General features: G+C 37.7%; 1 long non-coding RNA gene across 2 annotated transcripts in view; it reads right to left on the minus strand.

The window, feature by feature from the left end:
- LOC102154595 overlaps positions 1 to 15,458 on the minus strand; it is a 58,731-nt gene that overhangs the window by 11,393 nt on the left and 31,880 nt on the right. Inside the window, exons 2-3 of one of the 2 annotated variants that reach the window (XR_005371717.1) lie at positions 6,064 to 6,249; positions 4,620 to 5,518 (exon numbers count right to left, since the gene is read on the minus strand). This is a non-coding gene — a long non-coding RNA (uncharacterized LOC102154595). Of the gene's footprint in view, positions 1 to 3,405; positions 5,519 to 6,063; positions 6,250 to 15,458 lie in introns of those variants that run through there. The other variant, XR_005371716.1, reaches the window with a different exon arrangement.

Consider the following 15,458-nt stretch of genomic DNA (forward strand, 5'->3'; position numbering starts at 1 on the left):
TTCCATGTAGTGTGTTTTCAATTTCAGTTATTTATCTCTGGTTCTTTTTTATGTTCTCTCTTTGCTGAAGATCTCACTGGGGCCCTCCATTCTTTTCTCAAGTCCAGTGAGTATATTTATGACCATTATTTCAAATTCTCTATCATGCATTTTACTTATCTCTGTTTTGTTTAGCCCTCTTTCTGTAAATTTCTGTTCCTTCATTTGGGAAATATTCCTTGGTCTCCTCACTTTGTATAACTCTGTGTCTGTTTCTATGTGTTAGGAAAATCACCTATGTCTCCTTCTCTTGAAGGTAGTGGTTTTATGAAGAAGTCCTATAGTGTCCTGTAATGCAGTGTCCCCTGTTCACCACAACCTGGTGCTTCAGAGGTGTTCTTATGGGGTTTGCACTTGCCCTACTGTTATGGTTGGGCCACTTTTCCCTTCATCCCAGTTTTCTGCAGTGGCTCTCTTTGTGTTTGGTGGACAGGGTTTGGTGCCTATATTGTGTTAGTGGGTCAGTCTAGGGCCACCATGGGCTTGAGTTGAGTCAGACCAGGCATTTGACAGAGATGGAATAGCACCAAACTGCAGGGTACTTTACCTGTGTTGTCCCCTGAGAAGCTTTCATTGGTTAGTGAAGAATATAATTAGACCAACTCTCTCCCCTTGCCTGCTGCTGTGTGGGTGGTATGTATATGTGATTATCTTCCCTTATCCTTGGGACAGGAGTCCCTTTGGAGTGGCACAAGTCTCTGTCAGGGCTGCTTGCACAGTGCTAGTCTTGTGACACCTCTTTGGAAGGGCTCCAGACAAGAACATATTAGAGGGGCATGTTTGCAGAACACCAGAGTGGGGTACAGGGTGGTAGAAATGTTTGCATGGGTCTGCTGTGGGAGGGGACCTGGAGCTAGAGGCCTGGCCAGAGTAGTTGTGTCCACAGAAGAATGCAGGGCAAAGTGAACCATTAGCAGTTAGTCAGTGTTGGCACTGTGCTGGTCCCTGCAGGTTTCCCATGTCTCTGCTGGGTGACAGGAGAGGGAAATGGTGCTGTCCACTCCTTTATCCCAGGAGGTCTCCCAGTGATCCCTGCCCTTCAGCACATGTTCTGAGATTAGTCAACAAATCTTCCCATATACTGTAGGCATTTTTCAACCACTGCTTTTATGCAGGTAACTTCATGGAGCTCTTTGTTGTGTTGTCTCTTTAGGGGCAGGGACTTGGTTTCCTATTGATTCCCATTGGGCCTTCTGATTTTTAAAGTTCCAGGTGGTAAGCCCTGTGGACTTGAAGAGCTCAAAGAATCATGTCCCTTTGGTTTTCAGGAAGGCTAATGTCTGGGGTGCTTGGTGTGAGGGCCTGGTCCTCTCATTTTCATGTGCCCATGGCATTTCTCCTTCCTGTAAACTGTCCCATGGGTCCATTTAGCTTCCAACCATGTCCCTGCCCTTCCTAGCCTCTTCAATGTGGTCCCTTCTTTACATTTAGCTGTGGAGATTCTGTTCTTCAGTCTGCAGGTAATTTTCTGGGTTATTTACAGCCAGAATGTGGATGTTATATAGTTGTATCCATGGGATGAAGTGAACTTAGTTGTTTCCTATTCATTTATCTCTCCTAGAAGTCTCCCAGACCTTTATGTCTTTATCTTTCCCCAGATTACAGAAGTTTTCCACCATCATTACTTAAAATTTTCTGGCCCTTTCTCTCTTTCCTTCTGGGACCCCTATAATGTGAATATTATTCCACTGAACATTGTCCTGGATGTCCCTAAGGTATTGTCACTTTTCCAATTCTTTTTCATTCTGCCATTCTATCTGGATTTCTTCTATTGCTTTGTCTTCCAGCTCACTGACTCATGCTTCTATTTTATCTATGCAGCTATTGAACTGCTCTAGTCTTCTCAATTTAGGTATATATTCTGTTTGGTACTTCTCACATTTCCTGTCTCTTGGAAGTTTGTGTTCATTCATTTTTCTCCTGAGTTTGGTGAACATCTTTATGACCATTACTATGAACTCTTTTCGGATATGTTGCTTATATCCTTTTAAGGTCTTTTTCTGGGGATTTGCCTTATTATTTGGATTGGAAAACATTCCTCCGTCTCTACATTTTGCCTGGATCTCTGAACTTCTCCATGTGTATTGGAAGAAATTGCTATCACCCTCAATTTTGAGGGGGCTATCTTGTGCAGGAGCTGTTCTGAGCAGCCCAGAAATGCAATCTTCCCTTCCTATAAGAGCCAGCCACTCTATGGGCATCCATCCGTGGGCTTGTATGCCTGCTGCCTAGGGATTTCAGGGCTCCTGCCACTTGTCTGACCCCGTTGCTATTCATCCATTGTGCATGCAGGCTGTGACTTGGGGCACTCAACTGACTCTTGTGGTCCTGCATAGGGTGGTTAGGGCATGGGGTAGTTCTACCAACTTGCTTGTGCTAGCAGGCTAGAGAGAGACATAAAAAATGGTCTCTGTCAGCTCCATCACCAGCCAATGAGCATGAGATTGCTTCTGCCCCTGGATAAAATCCCTGTAGATTCCTGCATCTCATGCAGCTACTTGAAAATTAATAGGTTTCCCTCACTTATGGTCTAGGCATGTTTCAATTTGTTGCTTTTTGTACTGGATCTCAGGCCAAGTACATTTGCGTATAAGCCTTTTTCGAGCAGGGTGTCCATTCCCTATGATTCTATGAGTCTTCTGGTCTTAAATCCCCATTAATTTCCAAAACCAGATATATTAGGGGCTTGTATTTTTGGTACTGGCCACCAGGATGGGGGTGCCTGATAATGGGGCACAATCCCTTGAAATAGTGTTCCATATGTGGGGCATTCCTACTGATTGTGGTGGGGTCACTATGTCTGGGCTGGGGGTTGGTATAAGGCTGTATTTTATTTTTTAAGATTTTACTTATTTATTCATGAGAGAGAGAGAGAGAGAGAGGCAGAGACACAGGCAGAGGGAGAAGCAGGCTCCATGCAGGGAGCCCGATGTGGGACTCGATCCTGGAGCCCCAGGATCAGGCCCTGGGCTGAAGGCAGGACTAAACCGCTGAGCCACCCAGGCTGCCCAAGGCTGTATCTTTGATTCTCCTACTCTCCTTGATGCATCTTTGTCTTTAGTTGTAGAGGCATTTTTCATCCAGTTATTAGATCCTTTTTAAAGGAAAAATACTCCATATGTAGCTGTAAGTTTGTTGTGGCCCTGAAAGGAGTTCAGAGACTTTACATGCCACCAACATGAATTACTCCTGTGAGATGCTCAGCTTTTTTTACACGGTTCTTCTAGTTAAAATGTATTCATGCCCCTATTTTGCCAGAGAAGCTTGGGGAAAGTTGGCAATGAAATGTCCTTCACTCTTGCTTTTACAATATTGCTATCATTTTTATTGAGATATAATTGACATATATTATTAGTTTCAGGTGTAAAACATAATGATTATATATTCATATATATTGTGAAAAGACCACAATAATAATTAACATTTGGCACCACACGTTTCAAAATTTCTTCTTGTGATAAGTTATAGAATCTACTCCTTCAGGGGCTTTCAATTATACGAAAACAGTACTGTAAGCTGCAATCACTATGCTATACATTATATCCCTATGGCTTATTTACTTTATACTGGAAGTTTGTAACTTTTGATCTCCTTCACCAATTTCACCACTCCCCAACTCATGCTTATGGCAACCACTAATTTGTTTTCTACATCTAAGAGTTGAGTGTTTTTGTTTTTGCTTTTTACATTCCACATATAAGTAAGGTCATATGATATTTGTCTTTCCCTGTCTTACTGACTTCATTTAGTACGATGCCCTTGTAACAAAGCCCAAGTTCATTTGCTGGACATAGATTAAAGCTAATCAATGAAACATAAGACTATGCAGCAACAAAAGGGTTTATTTTAGAGGCAGCTAAATGAAAAGATAGGAGAGTAGGTCTATAATCCCTCTTTTGAAGGAGGGGAGTCAGAGAAATTTAATCAAAAAGGGGTTTGGGTGGAAAGTTGTAGTTGTTCTTATCAGCCCCATTAATGCTTTGATTTACCAGTTTCAATCCTTTCTATCTTTGATCATTCCTCATTCTTGAGGGACCTGGGACAATGATGGCTCTAATTTCTTGCTGAAATGGGGTAAAGATTGAGTTTAGAGGAATATACCCATTTAGAAATATTCTTTAGTTCTAGGTTGAGACCCAACATTCTGTATTACCAACATTTTTGTTATTTGGTTAATAGTTCTTCTACAACATTCTATATTTTATGACTAATAGCAAGAGAGAATTAAGAATATGGACATTTCACATTTGAATACTAAAACCTAATTCCTTAAGGTATCCTGAAAACTAGTTCTAGATCTGAATCTAGGGCCTTAGGGTAGATTTGTTGTAACTAAATAGCTTGTAGTACGACGAATTAGCTACTGCACAAACAACTCCTTGTTCTGCCAAACTATAATCTAAAATAATTCTATTATCTCAAACTACTTGGCCAAAGAGTCTAAATCTTTTTATCATGCTCCAGCTGTTTAAATATTTATATTACCAAGGGAAATATTTAAACCCACAAACAAAAATATAACCTGGGATTGCACATAGCACTCCTGTTAATTCACAAGGATCAATACTTTTGAGACTTACTGATTTCTTCCGACCAGCTCTCCTAAATAGTAGTTTCAGGTATGTCAGAGGCTAGTTGGTCCAAGCAGGGTTTCCTTCCATGTTCTCCTTGCAAGCAGTGTGTATGGGACCTGTGGATTCTCATAGAACCAGTTTAATTAGAGTGTGTTAAATCCACAGCTCAATTCCCTTTAGTTTCACTGAAGAATGTGTGGTCAGTAACATCTCATAAGGTTCTGTCCAAGGAGGTTGGAGTTGGACCTCTGGGTGCTTGCTCTTCCAGGTCTTTGATAACATCAAGTCTCTAGGATTCAGGCAGTATGAGGGCACATCTGTGGGGTGCATCAACTTGCTTTTTTGGAATCATGATAAAATCTACCTACCAGTCTTTTCCAGATTTGGTGTCTCTAAGTTGTATACCTTTGAGAACTGATGGAAGCCCCCCATTTTAGGATTATTTTTTAGCACAAATGTCATATTTTGGACTATCTTTACAACAGTCTCTGAAGATTGGGATCCACGATCTATTTCTGAATCCTTTGAAATGTGGCATCTTAATTTTAATAGGTGCTTTGATAAATATGGCTACTTATTTTTTCCAGAAGATGTTCTGGAATAAGGATTACCTTTTGTGAATTATATTTTAAGCTGGCTTTAGTGCCAGCATGGTATCTCATTCCCCATTCTTTAGTTCTCGTTAGTGTCTGGTACTAAAGCCATTATACTGGGTTTTGAAGACTGTATGGGCTGCCAGCTTGGTGGCTTGAGCTGCCTTATTATTCTCTTGGGCTCACTCTGTTCATTTTATGGTGTCCTTGGCAGTAGACAATAGCTGATAGGTCACCACTGTATCCAGCTCTTCATTGACCTTAATCCATACAACTGCTCTGGTCTGCAAACATCTCAAGGTCTGGATTTTCCTGGAAAAAAAAATGTGTTCTGGTGATGATTCTGAGTGGCCCATATGGTAACAGGCAAACATGGGCTGCTGTGGCAATTTTTTGTGATGTTTTCCTCAAGTTGTCTAGCTTCAGGAAAACAAGTGCAATTTTAGTTCTGTTTGAGGAAATCAGAAGACTTTTAGGATCCAGTCCAGTATTCTAGGTAAACAACAAACACTCAAAGTTAATCAGAATTAGAACCTAACATCCACAAAGGTGTGCTACTGAAACATAATTTCTCTCCAAAATCACCTTCATTTCCAAAGATAGGCAAATTAAGACTAATTTGTTAGTAAAATAAGTGATTTTCAACAAATTTGACCTAATCTTTTTTAATCTGTATTGCTAGAACTTTTTATAAAGAATTTCAGATAGAACTTTCAAAGCCTAAGAAGCCAAGCCAAATACTTGCCATCAGACTTCACCTCCACTACCTACAGATGGGTGAATTCCTCTCTTGTCAAGGTTTCCAAAATTCTCGAAGTTTCCTGAACCTGACAAGAAGTGGCCTTTTTTTTACTCACCTGGTAAGGTTGCTGGGAACACTGAAACAAGGTACTAGGCTTATTTTTCCAAGGGCTTGCATTGTCTCCATGAAGTCAACCCTATTTCCTTAAGGGGGTGTGGTCATCTCTGATTCTACGCATGTCTCTCAAATATGGCATTTCAGTCGAAGCCTTGGTAATATAATCAATATTTCCAATTGTGTCCTGTCATAAAAAGAACAGAATCTTACTCAACTTATGCAAATAAATACATTGCCTTGAAAAGAAAAGAAAATAATCACTTTGAGTTAGAATTCTGGAGTGATTAGGTAGGGAGAAAAAGATAAATCTGTTTTGTTGGGGGTTTTTTGCCAAATTTTTTAAGTTAGAGATAGCTTAAGAGAAATTTTCCTTAAAACGGGAAGAGCAGATATTAGAGAATCAGCCACATTTCAAATAGGAGTCATAAAAAATATAATTCTCTTCAACTTTATTCAACCCCCTATAATATTGTTCTGTTTGAATGTAGTTTTTTTTTTATTAGTTCTAGAAATTCTTAGTTCATTTTTGTGGTCTTAAAGTTACCAGAAACCTGTATTTATCATTATAATGTACTTGTCAAGAAAACTCTGTGGCATACAACCCTTCAATAATTAGAATTACAATTGATGACTTTATACCAGGACATATCAAAACCTCAGGAATTTTATATAATTTTGGGGAGAGAGCATTCATCCATACAATATTACTTAAGGTTTATTATCCCTTACTTGACTACGCTTCCCATGTAATTTTATGTACCAAATAAACAACTTTCTCAAATAATCAAAGATCTAATAAAGACAAAACATGGATAAATTATCTAAGAAGAATCTCATTTTAACAGAAAAATAAATTCCAATCCTCTACTGGTGCACTTCTGCTTTAAAAGTAATTTAATGCAACAGGATGATTTTTTTAAAAATTTTATGCAGTCTCTCTCTTCCTCCATTGTCTCCCATGTCAATATATATATTGCTCAGTGCAGACAGCTGCCTTGCCAAGGTCACTCCCTCTTCTCAGGTGGTCACATCCAATGACTGTTCAATATGAGAGTATAAAGTGCAGCCCCTTTGCCCCAATTTAGATGATTCTGGAGGGTAATCCAACTTTTGTAATTCCTTTGAGAATCAGCTAAGGCATCTGTTGATGTATCATTGCTCAACTTCTGTGTGATCTTGTTCTCTCACTTTTCTTCTTTTGCCAAATGTTGATCACTTTTTTTTTTTTTTTATGATAGTCACAGAGAGAGAGAGAGAGAGGCAGAGACACAGGCAGAGGGAGAAGCAGGCTCCATGTACCGGGAGCCCGACGTGGGATTCGATCCCGGGTCTCCAGGATCGCACCCTGGGCCAAAGGCAGGCTCCAAACCGCTGCGCCACCCAGGGATCCCCTGTTGATCACTTTCTAATAAACTTTTTCACATACTCATCTCAAAAATCTTATTCTTATCTATGCATAAAATTTCTTTCCAGAGATTCCCTTTCACAAACCTTTTACTATTTTCTTCTTTATATACAGATTTTGTCTGAAGTTTTCCACCTTTGAATAACCAGTCTGTTTCCTTGCATACAGACTTGTCTCTATTAGTCTTAATTACATTTATTAAAATTCTAATGTTTTCCTCTAAAAACAAGTGAACAAACAAAATAGAATCAAATATAAAGAAAAAACTGGTGATAGAAGGACATACTATGTGCTTTCTCTTTCCTGACAAATTTTGCAACAGAGATAATGTAAACGTACCTCTCAGAACGCAGGTAACTTTAAAGACATGTCCATTTTAATAAATCCAACAACTTTAAATTAGCTTTCATATCAAATATTTTTCCAGATCAAATGACCTTGAAAAATGTTTGGGTTAGTTTTTGAGTTTCAGGAGGGCCATTTCTCACAAGCATTTGCCTTTAAACCAGCCAGAGTTCTTTCACCAATTTTAGGAATACCATGCAAAGACCAAGAAAACATCTCACATTTAAAACATACATGGACATCAATCGATCAACCTATGTGTACAGATACACAAACAAGATACAAACAATCTTAAAATGGTATTATATAACTTATGGATCCATTAGTCATTTTTCTCTCAAGCCTAATGACTACTATGGCCAAGCAGAGTCAGAAAATTTTTTTCCTTTCCATAAATTCATAACTATTCAATTTTGGAGAATATAGATCAAAGGGCTGCATTTAGGGACTAAATTATCATTTCCCATTTTCCAGTCAGAGCACAACCAGCTTTATCCAAAGATACCAAAAACTGAAGCAATAAACAAACCCAGTGAAGCCCAGAGTACCTCTGTGAGCATTAGTTCTTCTCCAAAAGTCAGGACTTCACTGTGACTGTATCAAATAGATTCCTTGGTCACTCCTTTTCCAATCAGATGAAAAAGAAAGCCAAGAGATCCAAACCAGACAAAGAGGAGGAAAAACAAAAAACAAAAAACAAAAAAACAAAAAAACAAAAAAAACCACCTCACATGCTCTCACACACAAAGTGCTCACTAAGAGACATCTGTTCAAAACAAAACCAAAAACCATTTTCTCGCTGCAAGAGTTATATTACGTTCTGAAGATCCCCAGCGCTCAGTCGGTGTCGGGCCTGAGAGACGGTCCCGAGAACAAAGAGCCAGGACCATTGTTTAGACCCATCATGGGACTGTTACTGGGTCTAACAAACCACAAGCAAAGATGTCTTGCCCAGCTTTCCAAATTTGTAGGCAAAACCCGGCTCCTCTGCCTGACAGGCAACAAGGCCAATCACCGAGGCATGGAGTATGCATCAAGGAAAGAGTTTGAGAGGCGGCTAAATGAGAAGGGAGAGCAAGCCTCAAATCTGCCTCCCCCAATAGGAGAGTTAGGGAAATTTAAAGGCAAACTAAAAAGTCCGGGTAAAAAGTTGCAGCTGGACTTCTTAATGCCATTAACCCTTTGGTTACTGTTTTCACCTTCAAGTTAAACTCACACTCTCACAAAGGCAGGATTTCCTTCTTTTATGGCTGAACACCATCCCATCGTGTGCACGCACACCACATCTTTATCTCATTGGTTGAGGTTCGTTGAAACCTTGAGGTCAGTGAGGTTGCTGCCACACGTTGACTCTTGTAAACAATGCTGCCATGGACATGGAGGTGCGTACATCCTTCCAAGGTAGAGGTTTCGGACTCTTGACAGAAACACCCAGAAGTGAAATCACTGGATTGTTTGGTAGTTCTATTTTTAATTTTTTTGAGGAAACTTCATACTATTTTCCGTAGTGACTGTACCAAATTACATTCCTACCGACAGCATGAAAGTGTTCTTTTGCTCCACCTCCTTAACAACACTTGTTGCATCTGGTCTTTTTTGTAGCAGCCATTCTAACAGGGTGTGTGTGCATGTGCGTGTGCATGTGAGTGCTTCAATATGATTGGCACGCAATGTTTCATTAGTTTTAGGCCTACACCATGGTGATTCCGCGCCTGTACACCATCCCATGTCCTAGGTTATGCTGTGCTCCCCACAGGTGTATATATCATCTAAAATTAGTATTTTTGGGAGCACTTGGGTAGTACTGTTGGTTAAGCATTTGCCTTGGGCTCAGGTCATGATTTTGGGCTCCTAGGATTGAGCCCTGGGTCAGGCTCCTGTTTAGTGGGGAGTCTGCTTCTCCCTCCCCCTCCGTACCTCCCTCTTGCTTATGCTTGCTCATGTGCTCTCTCTCTAATAAATAAAATCTTTAAAAAATTTTTTAAAAATAGTGTTTTCTTCTCCTTTGGGTAAATACCTAGTAAAAACCTGGTAGTAGAATGATTAAATTATATGATATTCTTATTTTTAGTTTTTAAGGAACTTCCATACTGTTTTCCACAGTGGCTGCACCAGTTTGTATTCCCACCCACAGTGCATGACTTTTCCTTTTTCTCCGTACCCTTGCCAACACTAGTTACTTCTTCTCTTTTTTATTTTAGCTATTTGACAAGCGTACCGTGATACATCACTGTGGTTTTGATTTTCATTTCCATTTTGATTAGTAATGTTGAGCATCTTTTCATGTATCTGTTGGCCATTGGTGTGTTTTCTTTGGAAAAATGTCTGTTGAGGGCCTCTGCCCGTTCGTTAATTGGATATTTACTTTTTGTTGCTGTACAGTTCTTTGTATATTTTAGATATTCTTTATCAGGTGGATCATTTGCAAATATCTTCTCTCATTCAGTGGGTTGCCTTTTCATTTTATTGGTTTCCTTTTCTGTGCAGATGCATTTTATTTCAACGCAGTCTCATTTGTTTTTGTTGTATTTGCTTTTGGTGTCAAATCCAAAAAAAAGTTATTCCCAAGATTGATGTCAAAGAGCATATCCACTACATTGTCTTTGAAGAGTTTTACTTTAAGATCAAATCTTTAATCCATTTTGAGTTAATTTTTGCACGTGTATGTGTAAAATCCTGGTCCAGTTTCATTCTTTTGTGTGTGGCTGTCCAGGTTTCTCACTGCTATTTATTGGAAAAGAAAAACTGTCCTTTCCCCTTGTATATTTTTGGCTCCTTTGTCATAAATCAATTGGCCATATGTGTGTGTGGGTTTATTTATGGGCTCTGTATTCTGCTCTATGGATTTTTGTCTGTTTTTATGCCAAAAGCATATTTTTTATTAGTACAGATTTATTGTAGCTTGATATCAGGGAACATAATGCCTCTGGCTTTGCTCTTCCCAAGATTGCTTTGGCTATTGGAAGTCTTTTGTGATTCCATATAAGTTTTAAGATTTTTTTCTTTTTCTGGAGAAAAAAAAATGCCATTTTGGGGGGACTGCATTGAATCTGTAGATTGCTTTGGGTCATATGAACATTTTAACAATATTTTTCCAGTCCATGAGCACAGATTATCTTCCCATTTATTTGTGACTTCAAGTGTTTTCATTATTGTCATAGTTTTGAGTATAGGTCTTTAACCTCCTTCAGATTATTCGTGGGTATCTTCTTCTTTTCAATGCAATCATAAATGGGACTTTAAAAAATTTCTCTTTCTGATAGTTTGTTATTAGTGTGTAAAAATGCAACAGATTTGTATATATTGATTTTGTGTCCTGTAACTTCACTGAGGAGTTCTAACAGCTTTTCCTAGAGGAATTCTAACATTTTTTTTCTGGTGAAGTCTTTAGTTTTTTATGATACTAGGCCATCTGCAAATAGTGAGAGTTTTACTTATTTTCCGAGTGGATGTCTTTTACTTGTTTTTCTTGCCTCATCACTGTGGCTAGGATTTCTATTACTATATTGAATAAAATGAGTACAAATGGGCATCATTGTCTTGTTCTTTATCTTAAAGGAAGATTTTCAAATTTTTAGTGGGTATGATGATAGCTGTAGGCTCATTACATATGATCATCATTACATTGAAATACCTTCTCTCTTTACTCACTTCGGTGAGATTTTTTTATTATAAATTTTGAATTTTGTCAACTGCTTCTGTGTCATTTCTAGGGAAATGATTATAATTTTATCCTTCATTTTGTTCTTGTGTATCACATATTGATTTGCAGATGTTGAACCATTCTTTCTTCCTTTGAAAAAATCCCACTTGATCATGGTGTATGATCATTTTAACATATTTTTTGTATTTAGTTTGGTAATATTTTGTTGAGAGTTTTTGAATCTATGTTCATCAGGGCTATTGGCCTGCAATTTATTTTCTTGTGGTGTCCTTGTCTAGTTTTGGTATTGGTGCAATGCTGGCCTTTTAAATGAGTTTAGGAGTATTCCCTCCTTTTCTATTTTTTGAAGAGTTTGAGAAATATTTATATTAATTTTTCTTTAAATGTGTCACAGAATTTGCTAGTGAAACCATTTGGTCCAGTGCTTTTCTTTGTTAGGCAGTTTATTGATTCAGTGTCCTTATAATAGGTCTGTTCAGGTTTTCTATTTCTTCATAGGTCTGTTTTGGTGGGTTGCATGTTTTTAGAAACCAATTTGTTGGAGTATGGTTGTTCATGATAGTCTCTTAGGATCTTTTGTGTTTGAATGAATCCTGTTTTACTTCTTATTTTTGAGTCCTATTTTTCTAGGCAAGCTTAATAAATTTGACAGCTTTTTTTTTTCAAAGAACCAGCTCTTAGTTTTATTGACCTTTTCTGTTGTCCTTCTAGTATTTTCTCATTTATGTCCATTCTGATCTTAATTTACTTCTGTCTAATAACTTTGGGCTTAGTTCACTCTTCTTTTTCTAGTTCCTTGTGGTACAACCTTAAGTTGTTTATTTGAAATCTTATTTTTAAGATTTATTTATTTGTGAGAGAGCAAACAAGTCGGGGGAGTAGAGGGGCAGACAGAGCAGGAAAGAGAATCTCCAGCAGACTCTGCTGAGCATTAAGCCCAACCCAGGGCTCCATCCCACAAACCTGAGATCATGACTTGAGCCAAAGGCAGACATTCAACCAACTGAGCCACCCAGGTGCCCCAAGTTTCAATGCATTCTAGAGCTCTATATTTTTACTCCCTCTTCCCACATTTTGTTCTTACTTCACAGCTTACATCTGAATATATCATGTATCCATTAATAGATTTGTATAGTTACAATTATTTTTACTTTAGTCTCTTTCGACTTCATACTAGCTTTTATAAGTGATTACCTTATTACCCTTACAACATGAAATTATTCTGAATTTTACTATATGTTTACCTTTCACAGCATGATTTACATTTTCATGTTTTCCTGTAAATAATTAGTATCTTTATATTCCAGCTTAGAGAAATCCCTCAAACAGTTCCTATAAAGTTGGTTTAGTGCTAATGACCTCTTTTAGTGTTTCATTAAAAAAAAATTAGTATTTTAGAGAAACACAGAGTTGTAAGCAGGGGGAGAGAGAGGGAGAGGAAAAATGAGAAAAGCAAACCCCCTGCTGTCCATGGAGCCCAATGCAGTGTTTGATTCCAGGACCCTGAGATATGACCTGAGCCAAAATCAAGAATCAGACACTTAGCTGACTGAGTCACCAACGGCCCCCTCTTTTAGTGTTTTCTTCTCTAGAAAAATCTTATTTCTCTTTACAGTCTGAAGAACAACTTTTCTGGGTAGATACTGTTCTTTGGCATTTTTTTTCTTTCAGCACTTTCAATATAATGCTCCCATCCCTTCTAGCCTATAATGTTTCTGCTAAAAAATCTGCTTATTGTCTTATAGGATTACCTAGAGCATAACAGTTGTTTTTCTCTTGTTGCTTTTAAGATTCTCTCCTCTTTAATTTTGATACTTGAATTAGAATGAGTCCTGTTTTAGGTCTCTTTGGTTCATCTTGATTTTTTAAAATTGTTTTTATCTTATTAATTTAAGGTATACAATATAGTGATTCAAAAATTCCATGCATCATCTAATAGTAGTTATGATAAATGCCCTCCTTAATATCTGTCACCTATTTCACTCATCCCCCAACCCACCACCTCTTTGGTAACCATCAGAAAATTATATTTAAGTTTGTTTCTTGGTTTGCCTTTCCCTTTTCTTTCCCTCTACTCTTTTGTTTCATAAATCCCACATATAAGTGAAATCATATGGTATTTGTCTTTCTCTGCATGTTTCAGCATCACACCATTTAATTCCAACCATATCATTGCAAATGGCAAAATTTCATTCTTTTTTATGGATGAATAATATTCCATTGTATGTATATACTTACCTCTTCCTCATCCATTCATCAGTCAATGGGCACTTGGGATGCTTCTGTAATTTGCTATTTTAGACAATGTTGCTACAAACATAGGGATGAATCTGTCCCTTTGAATTTGTGGGGTTTTTTTTTTTTTTTTTGTATTTGGGGGATATATACTCAGTAGTGCAATTACTGGATCATACGGTAGTTCCATTTTTAGCTATTTGAGTAAACTGCATGTGGTTTTCCAGAGTAAATACACCAGTTTGCATGCCCACCAACAGAGCAAGAGGACTCTTTTCTCTCTAAATCCTGGCAGCACTTGTTTCTCATGTTATTAATTTTAGCTAGCCTGATAGATGTGAGATGATACCTCATTGTAGCTTTGATTTACATTTCCCTGATGGTGAACGATTTAGGGCATTTTTTTTCCTGTGTGTGGTAGGCATCTGGATGTCTTCATTGGAGATATGTCTTTTCGTGTCTGCTGCCCAATTTTAAAATTAATTTTTTGGATGTTGAGTTGTAGAAGTTATTTACATATTTTGGAAACCAATACTTTATCAAATATGTCATTTGCAAATATCTTCTATCAGTATGTTGCCTTGTAGTTTCATTATTTCCTTTGCTGTGTAATATCTTTTTGTTTTGCTGTAGTCCCAGTGGTTTATTTTTGCATTTATTTCCTTTGCCTTAAGAGGCATACCTAGAAAAAATCGTTTTAGTTTTGAACTCCTTCAGCTTCCTGGATTTAGATGTCCCTTTTCCTTCCAAGGTAGGAAAGTTTCAGCCATTATTTCTTCAAATAATTTTTCTTGCCTTTTTTGTCTTCCTCTGTGACCCAAAAAATGTGGAAGTAAGTATGTTTGATATTGTCACATAAGTCCCTTAATTTTTCTTTACTCTTTTTTATAAATTTTTCTTTTTGCTTCTCTGATTGGAAGAGTTCCACCACTTTGTCATCAGGTTCACTGTTTCTTTCACTTCTTCTAATCTGCTGATGAACCCTCTGTTTTCCAGTTCAGTTATTGTGTTCTTAGATCAATGACTTCTATGTGGAACTTTATTACATCTTCTATCTCTACATTGACATTCTTTCTTGGTGCATGAGCTCGAGGAGCATTTTTTTCTAGGCTTATTAAGATAGAACTGACACACATCACTGTATATGCTTAAGGTGTACAGTAAAATGGCTTGACATATATTGTAAAACAAAATTATTGCTAAGAGTTTAGTTAGTATCCATCATCTCATAAACATATAATAAAAAAAAATTAAATCTTACCCTGTGATGAGAGCTCTTAGGAGTTACTCTTTTAACAATATTTATACATATAATACAGCATCTATAATAATTATATTATATTCTGTATAGTATATCCCTAGTACTTATATATGTTGTAACTGGAAGTTTAAACATTTCGATCACCTTTCTCCTATTCTCCTTCTCCCCAAATCCTGTCTTTGGTTACCACAAATATAATTCCTTTTGCTTTGAGTTTTGTGTTGTTCCACTCTGCATTTGATTCCACATATATGTGAGATCTTATAGTATTCTTTTTCTGTCTGACTTTGCATAATGTCCTAAAATTCCATCCATACTGTTGCAAAAGGCAAGATATTCTCATTTCATGTGGCTGAATATTTCATTATATATTCAGTATACACACACACACGCACACCAGTATGCACACACATATGCAGCAACAACAAATTCTTGGGGATCCCTGGGTGGCTCAGCAGTTTAGCGCCTGCCTTTGGCCCAGGG

Source organism: Canis lupus, chromosome 16 (genome assembly GCF_011100685.1).
Source record: "Canis lupus familiaris isolate Mischka breed German Shepherd chromosome 16, alternate assembly UU_Cfam_GSD_1.0, whole genome shotgun sequence".
Taxonomy (NCBI): Eukaryota; Metazoa; Chordata; class Mammalia; order Carnivora; family Canidae; genus Canis; species Canis lupus.